This window comes from Ornithorhynchus anatinus, chromosome 17, assembly GCF_004115215.2.
Source record: "Ornithorhynchus anatinus isolate Pmale09 chromosome 17, mOrnAna1.pri.v4, whole genome shotgun sequence".
NCBI classification, from domain to species: domain Eukaryota; kingdom Metazoa; phylum Chordata; class Mammalia; order Monotremata; family Ornithorhynchidae; genus Ornithorhynchus; species Ornithorhynchus anatinus.
In genome coordinates, this window is record NC_041744.1 from 31,253,697 (window position 1) to 31,277,196 (window position 23,500).

Sequence of the window (23,500 nt, forward strand, 5' to 3'; positions counted from 1 at the left end):
CTGGATGCCCTGGAAGATGTGTCTTAGCCAAATCCCTGAATAATATGCAGAAGTGGAGTCCTTGAACATGAAAATGACTTCCCATCCTTTCTACCCCATAACCCAAGTAGGGAAGATGAATATCTAGAAAACCAGGGTTATCTTGATCTGGTTATCAAAGGATATTCCCTTGGAATATGGTCACTTCTAATTCCTTGGTACTTCAAGGCCACTACCTTAAGAAATCAGGAGATTTCAAGGCACGGTGAGTCCACTGTGCAAGAGATTCTTTTCTATCAAAATTCCTAGGAATCAGAGCATATAGCTGCAGCTTTCTGGGAAAAGAAAGTATAATCCAAATCTATGCAATTTATGTCAGGCTACCTCCCTTAGATTGAAAACTCCTGGAAGGTGGGACTTGTCTTTTACTTTTATTTTATGTGCTCATGCTGAAAACAATGTTTTACATACACTAGGTGCTCATATATAGCATTGAATGCAAAGGCTTGACCACAGACTTGCATGTATACTTCTTGAGTTTGGACCTGAAAGCTGATTCCATGGGTTAGGATGCATGCTGAGAGCCAAAGTTTGATCTGGTGAATTGGAAGTGGGAGAAGGAATCATGATTGCAGAGTCAAATAAAGTGTCTTTATCTACTACATTGGTGTGTGGATTATGGGAGTCTTCATTTTTTTATGGCATTTGTTAAGTGCTTATTATGTGCCAGGCACTGTACTAAGTGCTGGGGTAGATACAAGTTAAGCAGGCTGAAAAGAACATGGGAAAACCTTTAACTTGATCAATTGCATTTATTGAGCACTTTCTGGTGCAGAGCACTGTATTAATTACTTGGGAGAGTAAAATATAATAGAGTTGGTAGACCTGTTCCCTGAGAAGCAGCATGGCATAGTAGATAGAGCATGGGCCTGGAAGGCAGAAGGTTGTGAGTTCTAATCTTGGCTCCACCACTAGTCTGCTGTGTGACCTTGGGTAAGTCACTTTACTTCTCTGGGCTTCAGTTCCCTCATCTGTAAAATTGGAATTGAGATTCTGAACACCATGTGAGACAGAGACTGTGTCCAACCTGATTTGCTTGTATCCACCCCAGTGCTTAATACAGTGCCTGGAATACAGTAAGCGATTAACAAATACCACAATTATTATTATTATTATCATTATTAGGAACTTACAGTCTAGAGGGAGAGATAGACATTGTTACAGATATGAACATAATTGCTTTAGGGCTGGCCTGACTACACACCTACTGTCAGAAAGCAATGCAGATTTCTCTGTCTTACTAACCTTTCCCCAATTCCTTTGCCACCTCAGGAAGGACAGCTGTTAGAACCCAAGGGCTCAACAATCTCCTAACATCAGCTTTCAATAGTATGAGCCCCAATGTCCATCAGGGAACATTCACGTAGAAGTATGTACAGGTGACCTGCTGCTACATTGCTGTAAACTCAAGCTGCCAAATGAGGCAGCCAGGCTGAATTGTAACAAAACCTACTAATTACCAATCCCTTTTCTACTGAGTTCAAGACAAGGCTGGAATTGCAGAGCCATTAAGTAGCAGGTGGTGTCTGCTCAGATTTGTTGAATTTTTCAAACTTGCAAACAGTTCACCTGACATGCAACAGAAGTGTTTGCAAGGTAATGTAGGGAAATGTCAGGAACCAAAAAACTGAGCTTTATGAGCTCATGGAGCATATGGCTTGTGCTATCTTGCTTTTGAGAAGGTACTCAGTGAGGTCAACATTTGTAAAGCACCAATGTGTCATGCTACAAGAACTTGCTCAGGAAAGTTCCGACTAGAGCTTCAGCATCCTCATTAATCTCCCAGCCTCCAGTCTCAACTTCACTGTGCTGTGCAGAGGAAACCAAGATGGCTCTATAATTAGAAAAATATACCAAATCAACATAATTTCCTCTAGACTGTGAGCTCATTAAGGGCACTGGTCATGTCTACCAACTCTGTTATACTGTACTCTCACGAACACTTATTCATTCACTCAATCGTATTTATTAAGCGCTTACTATGTTCAGAGCACTATACTAAGTGCTTGGAATGTACAATTTGGCAACAGATAGAGCCAATCCCTGCCCCACAATGGGCTCACAGTCTAAATGGGGGAGACAGACAACAAAAGAGAACAAAACAAGAAGTCTGGTGTAAATATCATCAAGATAAATAGAATCATAGATATATACACATCACTAACAAAATAAATAGAGTAATAAATAATATATACAAATATCCACAGTGCTGTGGGGAGGGGAATGGGGAAGAGCAGAGGGCAGGAGAAGGAGGGATGGGGAGAGGAGGAACAGCAGAGGGGAAGGGAGGGCTCAGTCTGGGAAGGCCTCCTGGAGGAGGTGAGCTCTCAGTAGGCTTTGAAGAGGGGAAGAGAGTTAGTTTGGCAGATATGAGGAGGGAGGGCATTCCAGGACAGTGGTAGGACGTGGGCCAGTGGTCGACGGTGGGACAGGCGCAAAGGTGGGACCATGAGGAGGTGAGCAACAAACAAAGAAGCGAAGTGTACGGGGTGGGCTGTAGAAGGAAGGAAAGGAGATGAGGTAGGAGGGGGCAAGGTGATGGAGAGCTTTGAAGCCAAGAGTGAGGAGTTTTTGTTTCATGCGAAGGTTGATAGGCATCCACTGGAGGTTTTTGAGGAGGGGAGTGACATGCCCAGAGCGTTTCTGTAGGAAGATGATTTGGGCAGAGAAAGAAGAATAGACTGGAGTGGGGAGAGACAGGAGGAAGGGAGATCAGAGTGGAGGCTGCCACAATAATCCAGTCAGGATATTATGAGAGCTTGTACCAGCAGAGTAGCAGTTTGGATGGAGCGGAAAGAGCTAGTCTTGGAGATACTCTGAAGGTGAGACTGGCAGGTGTTGGTGATGGATTGGATGTGTGAGGTGAATGAGAGAGCAGAGTCAAGGATGACACCAAGGTTGCAGGCCTGTGAGGCGGAAAGGATGGTAGTGCCGTCCACAGTGACAGGGAAGTAGTCTTCAGCCTAAACTTTATTCCTTCAAACTCTATGCATGCTTCCTCAGGAAGCATCCTGCATAGTTCTCCTAATTGCCATAATTATAGCTTTTATGGCATGTATTAAGTGCTTACTATGAGTCAAACACTGCTCTAAGATCTGAGGTGGGTACAAGTTAATTAGGTCACACACAGTCCCTGTCCCACATGGGGTTCACAGTCCAAATAGGAGGGATAATGGGAATTGAATCCACATTCTACATTTGAGGAAGCTGCAGCATAGAAAAGTTAAGTGACTTGACCCAGATTACCTAGAAAGCAATTGGCAGAGCTGGGATTAGAACTCAGGTCCTTCTGACTTCCAAGCCCATGTTCTCTCCATTAGGCCATGTTGCTCCTCGGGGCAGTTCATCTCCAGATTATGGCAGTAAAAGTAACCACTTTGAAGGGAAGAAGACAGTACCCCAGTGCTTAGTACAGTGCTTGACACATAGTATTAAACACGATACTTATTATTTCTGAACATCTCACCTTATTTGGGCTATGGATTCAGAAAGGTGCTACTTTTGATTTGTATTATTCTACCCAGCTAAATGTGGCAATGAATTTATACCCCTTTCCGCACCTCATATCTGTTCCACATTTGGTACTCCCACTGCCTAATCCAGGGTTGGATGTCTGAAAGACAAAAAGGTGGTCTGTAAACTTTAGAGTACAGAAATATTCCAAATTTTTAAAAATGTCTTTCCATTTTAAACCACTGAACTTCTACATTGTAAGAATTTTAAGGAGGGTATTTCATTTAACTACTGCAGGAGAAGATGTTGATGCTTACAAGATTAATTACATAACACTTTATTGTCATCATGTAGGGGAAGAGCTATTATGTGATTTCATAATTGAATTTATTTAAATCAAAATGCTAACTTCCACCATCCACATCCTTAAAACAGTTTCTCCCACTCCAAGCCGACCCTATCAATATTTCGCTCATGTTCTCAAGTTCTCAAGTTAAATTTTAACAACCGACAGCAAAAGCCTTAAGTAGACATCAGTGTTAAAAGCATAAATGAATGCTTGATTGATGCAAGCTTTAGAAGCAATGCAATTATTTTTGTCTGTCTCAAGCAACTATTAAAGTAATTCATATGTTAGTCAAAATGAATGTCAAGAAGTTAGGTTTTTTTGGACAGCAGCTCAGTGCAAATCTAATGAAGTGGGCACCACCCTCTCTTTATCTATGTCCCACCCTGAATGCTGAAGCAGAAAGAAGCTCACCCCAATATGACCCTAATAATAATGATGGTATTTGTTAAGCGCTTACTATGTGCCAAGCACTGTTCTAAGCGCTGGGATAGACACAGGGGAATCAGGTTGTCCCACGTGGGGCTCACAGTCTTCATCCCCATTTTACAGATGAGGTAACTGAGGCACAGAGAAGTTAAGTGACTTGCCCACAGTCACACAGCTGACAGGTGGCAGACCTGGGATTCGAACTCATGACCTCTGACTCCAAAGCCCGTGCTCTTTCCACTGAGCCACGCTGCTTCTCTATTTGCAGGTGCTACTAAGTCTGGGATGGAAATGTTTCTAGTATATGGGGAGGAGAGAGCTATTCAGTCTGACAACCATTCCTGATCCCAGTGCAGTATCCATGAACCAGGACCCTTCCTAGCCAGATTTTTTCTTACTGAATTCCCATATGGACAGCAGCTCTCTGTGGGTTCTCAAAACCCATTTCAGAGCTGGGATTCCCCCTAGTGCCTTGTGATTCAGGATTCCAGCCTCTCTGACATTCTTGCACTGAAGCTCTGTATCAGATAGGGGATTGTCAAGAACCCTCTAATTTAAATGAGACACTTTTATTTATCATTTCTCATTTTTAGTGACTGTCTATACATTGCAGAAGAATAAGGAAGGCCAAAGCATGATGCCATATGTCATTAGGGTGCAGAATGGCCTAGTAGGAAGGAGTCGCGGTCTGGGCATCAGAGGACCTGTATTTTAATCCCAGCTTTACCTCTTGCCTTCTCTGAGACCTTGGGTAAATCACTTCTGTGCCTCAGTTTCCTTACCTGTAAAATGGGGATTAAATATTTGCTCTTCCTCTGCCAATTGAGAGTCAGTTGTAGACCGGGATTGTTTCTGACCTGATTATTTTATATCTACACCAGTGCTTAGCACATTATAAGCGCTTAAAAACTCCAGTTATGAAGCCAATACATTTAAAAAGCTGAAAAGGTTGTAGTAGTTTGGGCTCTGCCTAACGTGCTGAAGAGACTGAAAACTATTCCCTTGCAGTATAAATCAACTGATAGTCTAACTGATAATGATTTGGAATTTAGCCTATCATTTAGTAATTTGGGTTAACTTTTCCCGTTATTCATCCTCCCCTGCAGGGCACAGGGAGGCCTGCAAATCCCAAATCCATGTGTTCCCAAATCCATGGAAGGAATCTAGATTTAAATCAGGTCCAATAAATACAAGGTCCATATTTTGCTTCCCTAAGATGTCTGAGGAAAGTTATGGCCTATAAAACTACTTACTCTTTTTTTTACACAAATTCAATAAAACAGCAATAGAAAATGATGGTTTTTCTCATTGTGTGAGTGGCTATCAAAGAAAAATTAAAGCAATGGTTAAAAAAAAACACAATCCCAATTTGGTCTCCAGTATGAATGTGGAATTGTCTTTCAGCTATAAAATTGGTCGGGAATGAAATCTGGAGTAAATGTCTAATATATTCATTCATTCAGTCAGTCATATTTATTGAGAACTTACTGTGTGCAGAGCACTGTACTAAGTGCTTGGAAATACAATTCAGCAACAAATAGAGACAATCCCTACCTAACCATGGACTCACAGTATAGTAGGGGGGAGACACATAACAAAACAAAACAACTAGACAGGCATAAATAGCATCAATACAAATGAATAGAATTTTGGATATATACAAATCATTAACAAAATGAATATAACAATAAATATGTACATATATATACAAGTACTGTGGGTTAGGGAGGGGAGTAGAGCAAAGGGAGAGAGTTGGGGCAATGGGAGGGGATGAGGAGCAGAAGAAAAGGGGGTCTCAGGCTGGGAAAGCCTCCTAGAGGAGGTGAGCTTTCAGTAGGGCTTTGAAGGGGAGAAGTGTGTTAGTTTGGTGGATGGGAAGAGGGAGGGCATTCCAGACCAGAGGTAGGATGTGGCTCAGGGGTCGACAACAGGAGAGGAGAGAATGAGGTACAGTGAGGAAGTTAGCACCAGAGGAGTAGAGTGTGTGGGCTGGGCTGTAGAAGGAGAGAAGGGAGGTGAGGTAGGAACCGGCAAGGTGATGGAGAGCTTGAAGCCAATTGTGAGTTTTTTGCTTGACATGAAGGTTAATAGGCAACCACTGGCGATTTTTGAGGGAGGGAAGGGGTGACATGCCCAGAGCGTTTCTGTAGAAAGATAATCCAGGTAGCAGAGTGAAGTGTAGCCTGAGGTGGGGAGAGATGGGAGGTTGGGAGATCAGAAAGGAACACTCACTATGTGCCAGGAATTGTATTAAGAGCTGGGATAGATACAAAATAATAGAGTTGGACACAGTCCATGTCCCATATGGGGCTCACTATGTTAATCTTCATTTTACAAATGAGTCAACTGAGGCCCAGATAATGTAAGTGACTTGCCCAAGGTCACAGAGCAGACAGGTGGCAGAGCTGGGACTAGAACCCAGGTCTTTCTGACTCCCAGGCCCTTACTTTATCTACTAGGCCATGCAACTTTTCATCTTAATACCTTAGAAAAGTTGATCTAAAAAAGTGTTGTGTGTTTAGGGGCCCTCACTTGGAGCACTTGAGGGTCTAGACCCCATGCACACAGTACTGCACACCCCAAAGCCAGGATCTGGGTAGTGCTTAGGACAGGCTAAAATGGAGCCTGTCCAAGTGCTTATTGAGAGTATACTGGCCACTCCATTTAAATTTCCTCCTCCCCTGCTACTTGTTTCCACCTAACCTTCCTTTCTGATAATTCTGACAGAAGTAATGGTGGCTTAATTATCCTCCAAGCCTACATAAAGAACCCTGAAAGTGCCTATCTATGCCAAAAATGAAATAAAGGCATATTAAGCAAAAAACATAACTTGGGAAATGCTTTCGGTCTAGATGATTACCATGATTTAGGCCAAAATATCATCAGAGTCTGAAAGAAGCAGCATGTATTTTTGAAAGTTTGAATCATCTGGACCATTTCGCAAGTGCAAACACAGTCTTTGTATATCTTTTCCTGTAATACCCTGGTAGAGGAGACACTAATTAGATTATGATGTAAGCATGAGCCATATTTAAGGCAAATCTCATAAATGCACTGCAGCAAAAAAACAAATTTGGGAGTATAATTACTCTCTGGTGCCTAACTCTTTAGAGACTGTCAATAATAGAACATTTCATACTATCAAAGGTATTTTATGCATGTGCAAGTCTCTAAAATAAGGTTGATATTGTAACTATACTATACTCAAGAATATATTTTTTCTATCAACTATGTAACAGGCCACTCAAAATTTCTGCACTGTGTGTTTGGTGTTGTGTAAGGATAGAGTTGCCATCCTTGAACACCGGGGACAACCGACCTCTCCTGGTGGTATTTAACTGTTTGGGGGAGTGGGAAGGCAGAAGGGGCCCCACTCTGGACAGCTCAAGCGGCTAGCCACCATTTGTTCCCTGTGCAGTCCTCCTTGCCCAAGTCTAAGAGACCAGTTAATGCCCAAGCATGCTAGCTACCAGTTATTTGGATCATCCTATTGAGGAGGCCACGGGAAGCAGCATAGCCTAGTGGATAGAGCTTGGGCCTGAGAGTCAGAAGGACCTGGATTCTATTCCCAGCTCTGTCACTTGCCCAAGTGTGACCTTGGGCAAACTCACTTAACTTCTCTGTGCCTTAGACACCTCATCTGTAAAATGGGGATTATGACTGTGTGCCCCAAACAAGACAAGGACTGTGTCCAACCTGATTAGTTTGTATCTATCCCAGCACTTAGAATAGTGCCTGGAACATAACACTTAACACTTAACAAATACCATACAAAAAATGTCAGTAGGCAATCACATTCCCAAGAACTGCCATGGGAGCCAAAAGCTACACTGTTTAGCCATCTGCTCTTGAAGGAGGGGCAGGCCAGATTCGATTCTGCTCAAAAGTGGAATCAGGGAGGCAGCATGGCAAGACAGTGTAAACCATGCCTAAAGTAGGGAACCAGACCAATTGTAATGATGTACCTGATGATATTGTGGCTCTATGTACTAGCCATAGAAGTTAAGGTGCATGAAATAGCTATGGGGATATACACTGCAGGATAAATTAAAGAAAAAAGCTCTTGACTTCATGTCAAGAGCCCTGCTTTTTCTCTAAGCTCCATCTTTGACTATCTGTGTGATCTAGGAAAGGGCAATAACTTCTTTGTGCTTCAATTTCTCATCTTATCTCATCTTATATATCTCAAAGAAGACAATATTACTAACATATGAATATATTAATAAATGGTATCTGTTACACCTCACAAGAATAAACTTAAAAATAACTGTAAAAGTTAAAAACATGCTATACATATACAAAGTATTTACACTATTTCTGGTCAAAGCTTTGATTTTCAGAAAATCATGTCAATAATAAAGCTTTAAGTGAAGGGATTCAAAATTTGTCATTCTAAATGCCAAATATTGCCTTTTTGCCATCTATGCTGGCCAAATTCCATTTAAATTACATCTGTTCTGAGACTTTGGAAAGTTTATCTCCCTGAAACTTCAAGTATACTGACGTCGGAACTGCCAGTGAAATGGCAGATGCCAAATTTTGAGAAGAGTTAGTCTTTGCTAAAGGAAACCCAGAGAAAGTTTTTTTTATTTTTTTTAAAAGAGGATGATCTTGAAAAAGCCATAAAGCATATGTGGCAAAAAAAAAAATCAGTGCTGCCAAAGTACACATACTCAAATTTCAAATAACTAGCAGCCTAGAGAATGTTTGACAGTGGAAAACATCAAGAGAATTGAGCATTCTTGTTAATGTAGAATTTAATCAGGAGTGATGTCAAGAGTAAGAAAGCCAATGGACTTGCTAATGAATGGACAAGGATATAATAATAGCAATTGGAACATGATCTGATTGCAAGAGTTCTGACAAAGCATCGCACAGAATGAAAGAGTGAGATAGAGGGAGAGAGACAGAGAGAGAGGAAGCGAGGAAGGGAAAGAAGAGAAGGAAGGGAAGAAGGCTTCAATTCTGATTTAAAAGCTAGGACATCTTTCCAGTTGTACCCAACCCACTACAAACTTTCAAAACTAGGGTGGTTGATGTCAGTGCTAGAAACCATCAGCTAAAGTATTGCTACCAGCAAACATCCAGACTGGGCTGAAGTGGCTAAATGAGTCATTTCTGTCTGTGGATTTCACTGCTTATCTGGTTGTAGAGGCTAGTCATGCAGCATTCATTCATTCATTCATTTATTCAATAGTATTTATTGAGTGCTTACTATGTGCAGAGCACTGTACTAAGTGCTTGGAATGTACAATACAGCAACAGATAGGGACAATCCCTGCCCACCGATGAGCTTACAGTCTAATCGGGGAGACAGACAGTCTAATCAGGGGAGATAGGTCTATCATATTATCTGTTGTATTAATACCTGTCTCCCTCCTGAACTGTAAGCTCACTGTGGGCAGGGAATATGTGTTTCTCTTTTTATTGTACTCTCCCAAGTGATTTGTACACTGCTCCGTACACAGTAAGTGCTCAATAAATTCCACTGAATTCACGAATGAAAAAATGCAAAAGTACACTGGTTTTAATTTTCACACTTTAACTGACTTGAAGTATCAAGTCAATTGGTCAAAAATCCTACTGAAGATACAACTGAAAGAAAAGTACTAGCAAAATTCAGACAAATTTTTCCATCTGAAGTACTCTATTTTATAGTTTGGGGAAAATTTTTCATTCTGCTGGAATTTAGTCAACTTGGATTGTAACATTCTGAGTTACAATCTATTGAGCTTGATTCCAACCCCAACCCCCTGCCCCTATTTGGAAAGGCATGTAAATTTACCTAACTGGAATTAAATGGGACAATAGTGCATGAATTTAATATTCTCATTCCAAGTAATCCCAGCCAGAGGAATTTGCATTCCTTTTAAAATAGAGAAGAACTGGACTCATTATATGCAATATTACCTCTGTCAGTTATCTCTAAAAAATATTCTTGAGCTCAATACCAAATTTGAAATATTTTGCCTCCATTTGAATTCTATTAGCCAATTATGCCCCAGTATCCTAAACAAGACACTTTTGAGAAAAGAGGAAAAGAAAGTGATAATGGGAAATATCATAAAACTATCAGAAAAATGAGACAATAAAATGCCCTAAGGGGTGATATTATTAACTGTTCCATGTGAGATATATAGTACAGTATTTCTCCTTATATTCTTGACATTTATATGCTTTTCATTGACTACTCTTATGGGTTTTAAGTCAGTAAAATAAAAAACAATTGACTTTTATTCAATATGTATGGAAATAAGATGTATTTGTGGCAAAAGACTCTGAGAAATGTATGGCCCCTATCTTGCAGATATATTTTCATGGTATAATGAGGCATAAATTGCTAGTATTTGCATTTCAATACAGCAGCAGATTGAAATCATCAAATGGATAAAAGAAAGATGCTGTCTATATTTTATCAAATTCTGCAAAAAAACACTAAATATTGTTCACTAACTTTCAAATGCTAATATTTCCATAATAGTCACAATACCCATTATGTAAAAAATTTGAATTGAAATGATATATTTAGACTATCCTAGTTGTCAGAATATCAAAAATGATTTACAAAGCTGCTCCTTAAAATGGAAAAGTAAATGTAATTAGGTTTATTTCAAATCCTATAAACTGAAAAAAATGATTTTTGTTTTTTATAAATTTTATAGTTTTTTTCAATAAATCTTGACTCCACATTTTCTTCTCCATTTCTAAAACTACAGCACAATCAATAGCATCATCTACATTAACTTTGTTCAGAGCTCTAAACCAGAAACTTTGAGGAATATGATAAAAAACAGAAAATATGGCCCCTGCTCTCAAGAAGATTACAGTCTAATAGGAGCATAAATTGTATGCATACAGAAGGCACTAGAATGAACATAAAAACAATTGAAAAAGCAAAACTAAAAAAGGAATAAAATGGAAAAGACAGCAATAAACATGACTTCTAAGAATAGTTGATGAGACCAACTGATCAGGGAAAGCAAGTCTTCTGGGGAAAATGTTTTTTTTTAGGAGAGCATTGGAAATGAGGAGGGATCCAGCTTGGGGAATTTGAGTAAGAAGTTTACAAGTCAGAGATGGCATAGAAAAGGAAAAAAGTGGGTATATACTGTTGACTGACTCATTTTGGTTAAAGATTTAGCCAGATAGGTCTAAAAAAGTCAAATGTTCTATTTTCTGAGCATAAAATTTTAAGATTAAGAATATGTTTTCTTATGAATATAAAACAATGCCAAATTTTAAAAATATCTACGCATCCAATAGTTGGCCAAATCTGAATAGTAAATTCCTTATTGACCAACATTCTTCATTATTTTAACAATGTTTTGCTTATGATAATTGTGACTGCACAACTGCAAAACCTGCATTGAAATTCTAGGTAGATATTGTGATTTTAATCCGAGGATCTCAAAGTACATTCCAAACAGAAATTAATTATGCCTCCACACATCTCTTGAGATAGATAAGCATTAATTATAATCCTGTTTTACAGATGGATAATGGTCTAAGGTAACCAGGTGTTAGCAGGAAATAAAATCCAATTGACCTTATTAAAGCTACATGACTTTTCAATTGAAAACTTGAAGGACAAATGCAACGTGCTTGCTTTAAGCTCACACATTAACTAGGCCTTATGCACATTTTTTCCCCATACTAAACTTTAAGATAGTGTTGTAAGAAAGTACTCAAACAGGTGCTGAGGATCTAAATGAAATGTGGCGAGGTCAAATGATAATAAAGTAGTGGGCTATGTTACAGTCTGTATTAATTTTTCCTGAAAATATAGGGATGGGTGAGAACTTTGTTCACTTTGTTTCAGTCAACTTTGGTAACCTAGTGACATGGTGAAATATTCAACGGGGAGAGAATAATAAGAGGGAGATTGGCAAACATGGAAAGGGAAGAGAGGCTAATAAACAGGGGCAAGATCAATGAAAAAATTCAAGATAAAGTTTAGGAGTATTCATTTTGGACATTTGTTTTTGAAAAGTCACAGTTTCCTTAGATTGGCTAGAATAGTGTGATCATTTATCATCTATCCCTTGACTTCTTTAGAAATGATAACTTTTAGAAATTCTCTCCTTCTAAATACGACATAATACTTGACTATTTCAGTTTAGAGTTCCTAGTTAACAACAAAGACAACCAAACTCTGATCAATTCATCAGCTTCCAAATATTTTCACTTGGTCACCTTGGATATGAATACCTCCAACTGCAGCAATAAACAGTTTAATATTCCCGGTCCAGCAATATTATTGTGATTTAATTAAACCCAGAAAAATGCAGCAGAACTAGTTGAAGCAAACTGGTGTGAGGCAATGTTCAACCCCCAAACCAATGCCTCCCAGGCACACTAGAGGTTTATGGGAGACAGGTCTACTGATTGACAAGAAACTGACCTGATTTTCAATTCCCCCTCTAGATTGTTAGCTCCTTGTGGGCAGGGAATGCATCTAACTCTGTTACATTGTGCTTTCCCAAGTGCTTAGTACAGTGCTCTGCATACAGTAGGTGCTCACATGACTTATTGATTAATTCCCACTCAGACATACCTTTACCACTCTTCCTCTAAATTAATAAATGAGGTCACATACAGAAAAATGCCTGTGAGGAGCTTAAATGTATCTCCACTGGATATCCTTAATATTAACTTAAATGAACTATAAGATCTGTAATGTGCAATGTGCTCTTTCATCTGCAACCGCACCATTTCTTCATGTTCATGCATATATAGAGGCAGCTCAAGAGGACAACTGGATCGAAGGCATTGGTACTGACAGTGGCTTCCTATCCCTATGCATGAGTACAGTGCTTTGCACACAGTAAGCGTTCAGTAAATACGATTTTATGAAAAAATGAGTAATGAAGGTGTCTCCAGGCATATCTTCCAGTCTTGTTTTTCTGAGCAGAAAATTCTCCCTTTGTCATTGTCTATGTACTGGCTGATGTTACTGAAAGGACTGAATTAATTGTCACATACCACTCTAAACTTTAGAGTTGTAGACTAATGATGACTAAATACATGTACTTTTATTCCTTTATGCAATTAAAAGAATTTTATGCTACACACAAATGGGTGGGTGCTGTATATGCATTACTGACTGAAAGTCACCAATAGGCTAAATTGAAAACTGGCCTAGGCCCAATGTTGGAGAGTATATTGATCCTATATCTGTCTATTAAGTCACATTTGTCCACTTACTTGGAACTTCATCATCAGAAACATCACCCTTGAATGTAAAGGCCAGTTATCTATATAAAATTGTCCGGCAGAAGATGCAGATTTAGAAATACAACATCAAAAGGAGACTTTCATTTAATTTTGTGAAAGATGAAGGACATGAAACACTTGGTCACTAAAAGGTTTGAAGTCAGAATAGTTTAACAAAACATCAGATCACTTGTACATTTAACAGATATTGGCAACTCCAAGGTTTTTCATATTTCTTCATGTTCTTTTTGTCAAACTTGTCAAAACTGAACTAAATTAATCTTAATACAATGTAGTTTATAAATATAGAGACATCTTGTACTAAAGCCATAAAGTAAAAAAAAAAACTGTATTGCTTAGGCCTTTCAAAAAAGTGGGGCGGGGGGGAAGGGGGAGGTTGGTGGGTGAGAGAAATCAAAAATTCCAAATTCAACAATACAGAAATTCTCTCTCAATGTGATACATTATACATCAAGTAGGATTAATAGGTTATTAGTCCTCACATTTTTTAGAATATCTTGACATTTCATTTATCATATTTGAGCTTCATCCCAAAGGTGAAATCAACACATTCCTTTCAATTCATCCTGCGCTGTGCTGTGAAATGGCAAGTTGTTTTTTTTTCCCCCCACTTAGTCAACAGTTAAAAAGATTTTTATAGAAATCTAATGACTGTTTTAGCAGCACTGACCATTGAATAGGAAATGGAACATTTCAGTAACTTCTTTATTTAGGACTGCCCTTCAACTTTTATAAATCTGCTCTATTAATGAAATAGAATACTTAATAATTCAAGGATTACAATGGTCATGCATAAATGATATGCATGCCCACTGTCGGGGGCAGAGGAAACTAGTAAAAGTTAGGACTTTAGCAGTGCATATTCACTTGAAAAAGATCAACCTAAATCTGTCTGGTCAGCTGTCTCATATCCGAGATCATCTTCCCACTCCTCAAAATCTTGAAATGGCTGCCTATCCATGACTGTGGTTCTTTGACAGATTGGCACATTTTGTGCTATGACACATTAATCAGGCAAAATCCTTCAAGTTTATCTGGTAATCAAGCGGTTTATAGCAGCTTCTGATTGACTGTCTTAATAGTTTATAGTGGCACTGGGGAAGAGAGAAGTGGAACTTTCTTTGAAACTCTAGAGGAAGGGACACAGGCCGACCTTGTTGAGCACAAGGATCAGGGAGTGCTCCACTTTGATCCAGGGGGAAGACTGTCCACCAAGAATCCAGAGAGTATCCATGAGGGGCTGTGCATGCAAGGAGTGGACTGCCCACCAAAGCAGGTCTGTCCTGGTTCCTCAAGAAGGATCATGCCCACCTGGGGCATTTCCTTCCATAGCTTTCCATCTCTTCCCTGGGCTGCTACCCTTGCAGGGAACAGAGAAGTCGCTCCAGCAGGGGTGGGGGATAGAATCTCCCAAGTGTGGTTGGCGAGTGGAGTATCGACTGGAGACACCATAGGAGGACAGCTCCCAGGCCAACATCAGACTGAGTCATAAGACTGGCAGATGACAATTATAGGGAAGGTGGCACCAAGTTGGCTTATAGTTCAACCCCTTCTACTAGGGATTGGTACATCTGTTAGGAGCCCAGACACATTCATAATCCAAACAGTGACTCCTACGCAAATCACACACCAATCGTGGACCCAAAAATGCGTCATGCTGAAACTTCGCCCCATCAGCATTAAGGCAATTAGGTAGCAAGCACACTACCTCGTGCTTGCTCTCGCTTTCTCTCTCTCCCACATACACACACCCTACAACCAAGCCTGCACACAGCATTCCTCTAACGTCAACCTATTTACTTTCCCTCCATCTCACCTCCGAACCAAGCTAACACCCTCCTGCCTGGAATTTTCCCTTCCCTCATACCCGACTGTCCAGAATTCGCCTTATCTTCAAAATCCCTACTAAAATCTTATCTCTTCTGGAAAACTTCCCTGACTAATCCTTCAGTTCCCCACCCTAAATACTCAAGTACATACATATCCTTATTCTTGGTTGCTTCTTCCACAAGATTGGTAGCTCTCTGAGAAGGGGGATTGTGTTTATAGACTAATATCCTAAACTAAGCACTTATTACAGTGCTGTGCACACAGTAAATCTGTTATCTCAAGACCAATCAATTGAATTTGATTGGTCTGAATCTTCACATTTATCTACCGCATCATAGTCGGCTGCAGGAAGGATTAACACTTATCGACTGCTTGTTGGTAATTATACCTATTTAAGCTTTTTAATCCTATGCTGCACTCAAACAATTTCAAGGATATATCCTTAAATACTCCATCTATGATTCTGGTATACAGAGCGGGGAGCAAAACAGACATTATGAAAAAACTTCACTTAATACGAATTGCTCCTTCAGTGTATTAAGTTTAGATTCTGCAAACATGCATAATTGAAAAGGATCCAGTAAAGATCAAAATGACACCCCCTTTCCTGCTATGCACGATTATGGAGGCAGGAAAGAAAGTGGATGAAAGAAGAGGACACATACCAAGAGCTGTCCCCTAGAATGCTGACCTAAGCCTAGAGCTTAGAAGTTGTGGCAGTGACAGATTAAGGGCCCATTAGCACTGACACACATGACCATCTACACTGTCATGGCACCCTTAGGCATTTGGCTGGCGATACCACTATTTGCCCCTTTCAGGAGAGTTTCCAATACTCTAGCAGTCTCAGCTATGGGAGGGAGAGTCAAGCAGAAGCATATTCATTCCATTCCTAGCTTGGGCAGTAGCTAGCAAGTAGAAGGCAATCTGATGTCAAAATTCACCTGTGATGGGAAGCAGTAGCATGGGAGAGAGTTGAGGGTGGAGATTCAAGTTTACCGTGCAGAAGGCAGCATTGGTAAACCACTTCTGTATTTTTACCAAGAAAAGTCTATGGATACACTACCAGAATGATTGCAGGTGGAGGTGGGGCATACTGGGGGAGATGTGTTCATGATGTCGCTATGGTTGGAGATGACTCAACAGCATAAGACAAGACAAGATCATTATTTGTCTGAATAAGCAGCAGTTGCACAAAAATTTACAAAATCCTTGTGAGGGCAATTTAGGGGCATGTGCCCTAGTACCAAGAGCTAGGAGAATCAGATCCTAGTCCCTGTGCTACCAGCTGTCTTCTGAGACACTTTGGAAAAGTCACTTAACCTCTCTGTACCTCTGTTTCCTCATCTCTAAAGTAAGAATAAAATACTTGTTCTCTCTCCCTCTTGGACTAAGTGTTCCATATTGAACAAGGTCTATGCCTGATTTGATTATCCAGTATCTACTTCCAGGGCTTAGTAATACCATTAGCTGTTTTGTAGTGTGTTTTTGATTTTTTGAAGCACTTCATATTAACTAATTTTATCCTCAAAACATCCAGAAGCAGGGAAAGGCAGGTATTTTCCCCACTTTAAAAAGGAGGAAACTGAGGCACAGAAAAGCTGTGACTTGTCTAAGGCCATACAGCAGGGTAGAGGTAGAGCAGCAGCGTGGAAAGAGCACGGGCTTTGGAGTCAGAGGTCATGGGTTCGAATCCTGGCTCGGCCACTTGTCAGCTGTGTGACTGTGGGCAAGTCACTTCACTTCTCTGTGCCTCAGTTACCTCATCTGTAAAATGGGGATTAAGACTGTGAGCCCCACGTGGGACAACCTGATTCCCCTGTGTCTCCCCCAGCGCCTAGAACAGTGCTCTGCACATAGTAAGCGCTTAACAAATACCAACATTATTATTATTAGTTCAGACTAGAACCCTGGTTTCCTGACTACCAGACTGTGCTCTTTCTACTAGGCCATGCTGCCTTCCTTAGCACAGTGTTTACCACAAAGTATTTATGTAATAAATACCATCATTATCATCTGCTATATTCTGCAGCCTTTCCATAAACTTGTTCTTCCCCTGCCTTTTCTAAAAAAGCAGGCCTGATCAGAGTAATTTGCCAAAATGCTGACTATAAATGAAAGAGTGTTTAGTTTTGAAGGAGTAAATGAAAATTTATGCAAAATGTACAAAATCAGTTCTACAAAAACAACACATATTTTTAACAGTGACATTTCATTATCCATTCCATAAATTAACAAATGGTAAGGAATAAATAAATAGCAAAAATGATTAAATACTAGGATAGAGGATTAAACTCATTAGGTTCTACTGCTATGTAAATAACTGCTAATATAACTACAAAAGAAAAAATGAATCAGATTTAGTTTTCGAGATGTCTACATTTCAAAGCCCAGAGCCTAGTCATTTTTTTTTTCTTACTCCATTATTTTCTTTGCAGGAGGTGCATTGAATTGAGTCACCTAACTCTGTTGGAATTACTGTAATTCAAGGCCTGAGCAACCTGGAAAATGCAGTAACTTTTATTGGTAGAGACATGCGAGAAGCTCAGTTTAGTCACCCTAGAAGCATGCAACACCTCAGAACATAGCCAGAATGGGGACCCAGAATAGCAGAAAGGTTTTGAACTTTCCCAGCATCAGAACTTCATGAACATATGGGTGCTGTTTTTTGAGGGAAGGAGGCAAAAATCCACTTAGGGTGTGAGAGGTGTCAGAGTCTGAAGGGTATAATTTGGGAGAGCCACAAACTAACTCTTTGCAAAAACTCAAAAAACAGTTTCAACTCCTCTTTCTCCTCTGTTAACTTGGGAAAAGCAAGCTAATTTTCAACTAACTAGCCCAAAACCTTTTGGAAATAGGAGTACAGGTGGCAGGTGATATTAACTACTTATTTATTTATTCATATTCATGTCTGTCTCCCCTCTAGATTGTAAACTCTGACTTTCCCATCACTGTAGACAGCTGTCCCATCATTCCCGTCTCACAAATCTATAACCTTGACATTATCCTTGACTCCACTCTGTCATTCAACATACATATTCAATCTGTCCCTGAATTCTAACAGTTCCACCTTTACAACATCCATGTTAATACAATCACTCATCCTATCCCATAGTAGTTACTGCATCAGCCTCCTTGCTGACCTCCCAAGCTCCTATCTCTCCCCACTGCAGTTCAAACTTCACTCTGATGCCTGGATCATTTTTCCACTAAACATTAGGACATATCATTCCACTCTTCAAAAAACTCCAGCGTTTGCCTATCCACCTCCACATCAAACAGAAACTTCTCACTTCACTCTTTCCTCAAACCAGCCTGCACACTTCTCTCCTTTAGTGCTAACCTTCTCACTCCTCCATCTTGCCTGTCTCACCACCAACCCCTGGCCCATGTCCTGCCTATGGCCAGGAATGCCCTCCCTCCTCAAGTCCCCGCCCTTCAAAGCCTTATTGAAGGCACAACTCCTCCAAGAGGCCTTCCCAGACTAAGTCCCCACTTTCCCTCATCTCCCACTCCCTTCTGCATCGCCCTGACTTCCTCCCTTTGCTCTCCCCTCAACTCAGTGCCGCAGCACTTATGTACATAGCTATAATTTTTTTTATTTGTATTGATGTCTGTCTCTCTACTTCTAGACTGTAAGCTCAATGTGGGTAGGAAATGTGACTGTTTACTGTTGTATTGTTCTCTCCCAAGTGCTTAGTACTGTGCTGTGCTCAATAAATAGGATTGAACGAATGAATAACATCACTAAAGGAAGGGAAGGTGTCTGCTAATTCTGTTTTACTGTAAAATGGTGGTATTTGTTAAGTGCTTACTATGTGCAAAGCACTGTTGTAAGCGCTGGGGGACAAGGTGATCAGGTTGTCCCATGTGGGGCTCACAGTTTTAATCCCCATTTTACAGATGAGGTAACTGAGGCACAGAGAAGTTGAGTGACTTGCCCAAAGTCACAGAGCTGTCAAGCGGCGGAGCCAGGATTAGAACCCATGACCTCTGACTCCCATGTCCGGGCTCTTTCCAGAGCCTGGGCTCTCCACTGTACTCTCCCAAGTGCTTAGTACTGTGCTCAGTACACTAAGTGCTCAATAAATGCCACTGATTGATTGTTCCTGCACCTACCTCTGTGTCTGATGCCTCTGCCTGTACCTCTTATAATGACTGCCACCACAACCACACAGGCCCTCCTGCCCATGAGCCAACTCGCACCTCACAACCTGTTTATTTACTTGAAAAGAATATCACAGGACCAACTAATTGTGTATAATATTTTAAACATACCAAAATATTTCATTGAGACATACCAAAACTATTTCAATTTGTCTTTTCCCCTTTGTCCCACATCACGTAATTGAAAAAGAGATGAAATTGGGGTGACAAAGTACCAATAATGAGACAAATATTTTATCCAAATTTGGTCTTTTCATCTTCAGTCAAGCACCTAGTACAGTACTTTGGACAAAGTGCTCAATTAATGCCATGGATGATAATCAATAAAAGCATCCCCACCCTGCACTGTTTCTCTTCAGAGATCCAATGGGAAGGTTCTCAAGAAGAGCTACCAGCAAATTTCAAAAGAAAACTGACCACAATGTCTTTTGCTATAACCAGCTGCTTCTTTGTTCTCATTCCCAAAAGAGATCATGCATGCCTTTCATGCCTGGATCTTTAAATCAGGGCACTTTATATCTGGAGGCTCCCATGCACAATAACATGTGAGATCAATAACTTCAGTTAACTGAAGATTTAAGTGGCAGAAGTTCAGAAATTCAGTAGTGGGGGATGAAATTTTTTTAACAACTAAGGCTTTAGATTCCAGCTACTCTTTGGGTAGAAAACTGGCAACATGGTCTTTATTTTAATGGTATTTGTATTTACTTTTGTTTCAAGTACTGTTCTTAGCACTGGGGTAGGTACAAGTTTATCAGGTTGGACACAATCCCTGTCCCAAATGGGGTTCACAGTCTAAATTGGAGGCAGAATGATTTAATCCTCATTTTACAGATGAGGTAACTGAAGCACAAAGAAATTAAATCATTTGCCCAAGGTCACACAGCAAGCAACTAGAAGAGCCGGGATTAAAACCGCAGGTCTCCTGACTCCCATGCCCATGCTCTGTGAACTTCAAATTTATCCTTTCCTGCCTTAACTCTGCCCTCTCCTCCGCCAAGCAAAACTTCTTCTCCTCCCTCATCGATACCCATGCCCGTCACCCCCGCCGATTGTTCCGGACCTTTAACTCTCTCCTTAGGCGCCCTGTTCCTCCCCCTCCCCCATCTCTCACCCCCAATGATCTGGCCACCTATTTCATCACAAAAATCAACACAATCAGGTCTGAGCTCCCCAAAGTCACCCCTCCGCCTCTCCCCTCCCCCCCACCAACCCTCTCCCCTACTTTTCCATCCTTCCCTGCAGTATCCTCAGAGGAGATCTCCTCCCCCCTCGCAAGTGCCACCCCCTCCACCTGCGCCTCGGACCCCATTCCCTCTCACCTTATTAAAACCATTGCCCCTGCCCTCCTCCCTTCCTTAACTTCTATTTTTAACCACTCAATCTCCAATCACTCCTTCCCCTCTGCCTTCAAACACGTCCACATCTCCCCCATCCTAAAAAAACTCGCTCCTGACCCCACTTCCCCCTCCAGTTATCGCCCTATCTCCCTACTACCCTTCCTTTCCAAAATCCTAGAACGAGTCAGCTACAATCGCTGCTTAGAATTCCTTAACTCCCATTCTCTCCTGGACCCCCTCCAATCTGGCTTCTCTCCTCTCCACTCTCCCGAGACTGCTCTCTCTAAGGTCACCCATGACCTCCTTCTTGCCAAATCCAATGGCTCCTACTCCATTCTAATCCTCCTTGACCTCTCTGCTGCCTTTGACACTGTCGACCATCCCCTCCTCCTCCATACCTTATCTCATCTTGGCTTCACGGACTCCATCCTCTCCTGGTTCTCCTCTTATCTCTCTGGCCGGTCATTCTCGGTCTCCTTCGCTGGCGCCTCCTCCCCCTCCCATCCTTTACCTGTTGGAGTTCCTCAAGGGTCAGTTCTTGGCCCTCTTCTGTTCTCCATTTACACTCACTCCCTTGGTGAACTCATTCGCTCTCACGGCTTTGACTACCATCTCTATGCAGATGACATGCAGATCTACATCTCCGCCCCATCCTCTCCCCCTCCCTTCAGGCTCGCATCTCCTCCTGCCTCCAGGATGTCTCCACCTGGATGTCGGCCCGCCACCTAAAACTCAACATGAGCACGACTGATCTCCTCATCTTCCCTCCCAAACCCGGTCCTCTCCCAGACTTCCCTATCACCGTGGATGGCACGACCATCCTTCCCGTCTCTCAGGCCCGCAATCTCGGTGTCATCCTTGACTCGTCTCTCTCGTTCACCCCACACATCCTATCCATTACCAAGACCTGCCGGTTTCATCTTTACAATATCACCAAGATCCGCCCTTTCCTCTCCACCCGAACGGCTACCTTACTATTACGGGCTCTCGTTATATCCCGGCTAGACTACTGTGTCAGCCTTCTCTCTGATCTCCCTTCCTCCTCTCTCGCCCCGCTCCGGTCTATTCTTCACTCCGCTGCCCGGCTCATCTTCCTGCAGAAACGATCTGGGCATGTCACTCCCCTTCTTAAACAACTCCAGTGGTTGCCTATCGACCTCCGCTACAAACAAAAAACTCCTCACTCTAGGCTTCAAGGCTCTCCATCACCTTGCCCCTTCCTACCTCTCCTCCCTTCTCTCTTTCTACCGCCCACCCCGCACGCTCCGCTCCTCTGCCGCCCACCTCCTCACCGTCCCTCGGTCTCGCCTATCCCGCCGTCGACCTCTGGGCCACATCCTCCCGCGGTCCTGGAACGCCCTCCCTCCTCACCTCCGCCAAACTGATTCTCTTCCCCTCTTCAAAACCCTATTTAAAACTCACCTCCTCCAAGAGGCCTTCTGAGCTCCCCTTCTCCCTCTACTCCCTCTACCACCCCCCTTCACCTCTCTGCAGCTTAACCCTCTTTTCCCCCCATTTCCCTCTGCTCCTCCTCCTCTCCCTTCCCATCCCCTCAGCACTGTACTCGTCCGCTCAACTGTATATATTTTCATTACCCTATTTATTTTGTTAATGAATTGTACATCGCCTTGACTCTATTTAGTTGCCATTGTTTTTACGAGATGTTCTTCCCCTTGACTCTATTTATTGCCATTGTTCTTGTCTGTCTGTCTCCCCCGATTAGACCGTAATCCCGTCAAATGGCAGGAACTGTCTCTATCTGTTGCCGACTTGTTCATTCCAAGTGCTTAGTACAGTGCTCTGCACATAGTAAGCACTCAATAAATACTATTGAATGAATGAACTAGGCCTTGCTCCTTCTCAATTAGCAATTTTGCTAACTTACATTTTTTGCATGTAAATGAACGTCTTTTGCAAACAGTTAAATAATTCCAACATACCTAATGAAGGACAGTTCAGAGGAAAAAGTTGGGTTCACCTTCCTCTAGAGAGACCTACCATCTTCAGGGAGACATGGTTTGGTTTTGGACTATCAATCAGATAGTCTTCAGTCTCCAAATCTGCCTGGAGCACAAGTGACTGACTGATGACTCTAATCAACAAAAGCACTTTGTTACATCATTAGCTCTATGACATTCCCTATTCATCAGTGACATACATACAAGTCCACCAGGGACAGAGGTAAAAGTTGTCACTGAATTCTGTTACCTAGGTAGCACATTTCCTGTCAAATCATGTGAAGATAGACAAGTAACAACCAGAATTAAGAAGCCCAGTATACTCTTTGGAATTATGTGACACCAACATATTCAAATTCAGACTAAACTGAAGGCATAAAAAGCAACTTAATGTCTAACTACTTTTATGGCTTTAAGATCTGAACTTACCTAAGACACCATATTTGACTTTTAGAGCAGTCCATTAATGCCACCTCAATGCAACAATTAGAAAGTGGTAAAACAGGATACTATATTGCAGTCTTAGAATGGTTAGACCTTCGGGATGGAAGCAATACTGCTCTGTGACTTTTAAGTCACATTTCTGCTCTATAGGCAGTAATTTCCACCTGTCTGTACCTTAAATGTAAGTTGTGAGAAATAAAATGTTCTCTGTGAAAAGGATTGGGAATTAAAGCTCTATATAAAGTCAAAGTACTTCGATT

The 23,500-nt window shown here is 41.3% G+C and overlaps 1 long non-coding RNA gene across 3 annotated transcripts in view; it reads right to left on the minus strand.

The window, feature by feature from the left end:
• The window catches only part of LOC114817910, a 113,253-nt gene extending 90,334 nt beyond the window's left edge, over positions 1-22,919 (minus strand). For all 3 annotated transcript variants that reach the window (XR_003765751.2, XR_003765748.2, XR_003765747.2), the window contains exons 1-2: positions 22,779-22,919; positions 3,600-3,652 (exon numbers count right to left, since the gene is read on the minus strand). This is a non-coding gene — a long non-coding RNA (uncharacterized LOC114817910). The remainder of the gene's footprint in view (positions 1-3,599; positions 3,653-22,778) is intronic.
• Positions 22,920-23,500: the final 581 nt, after the last annotated feature.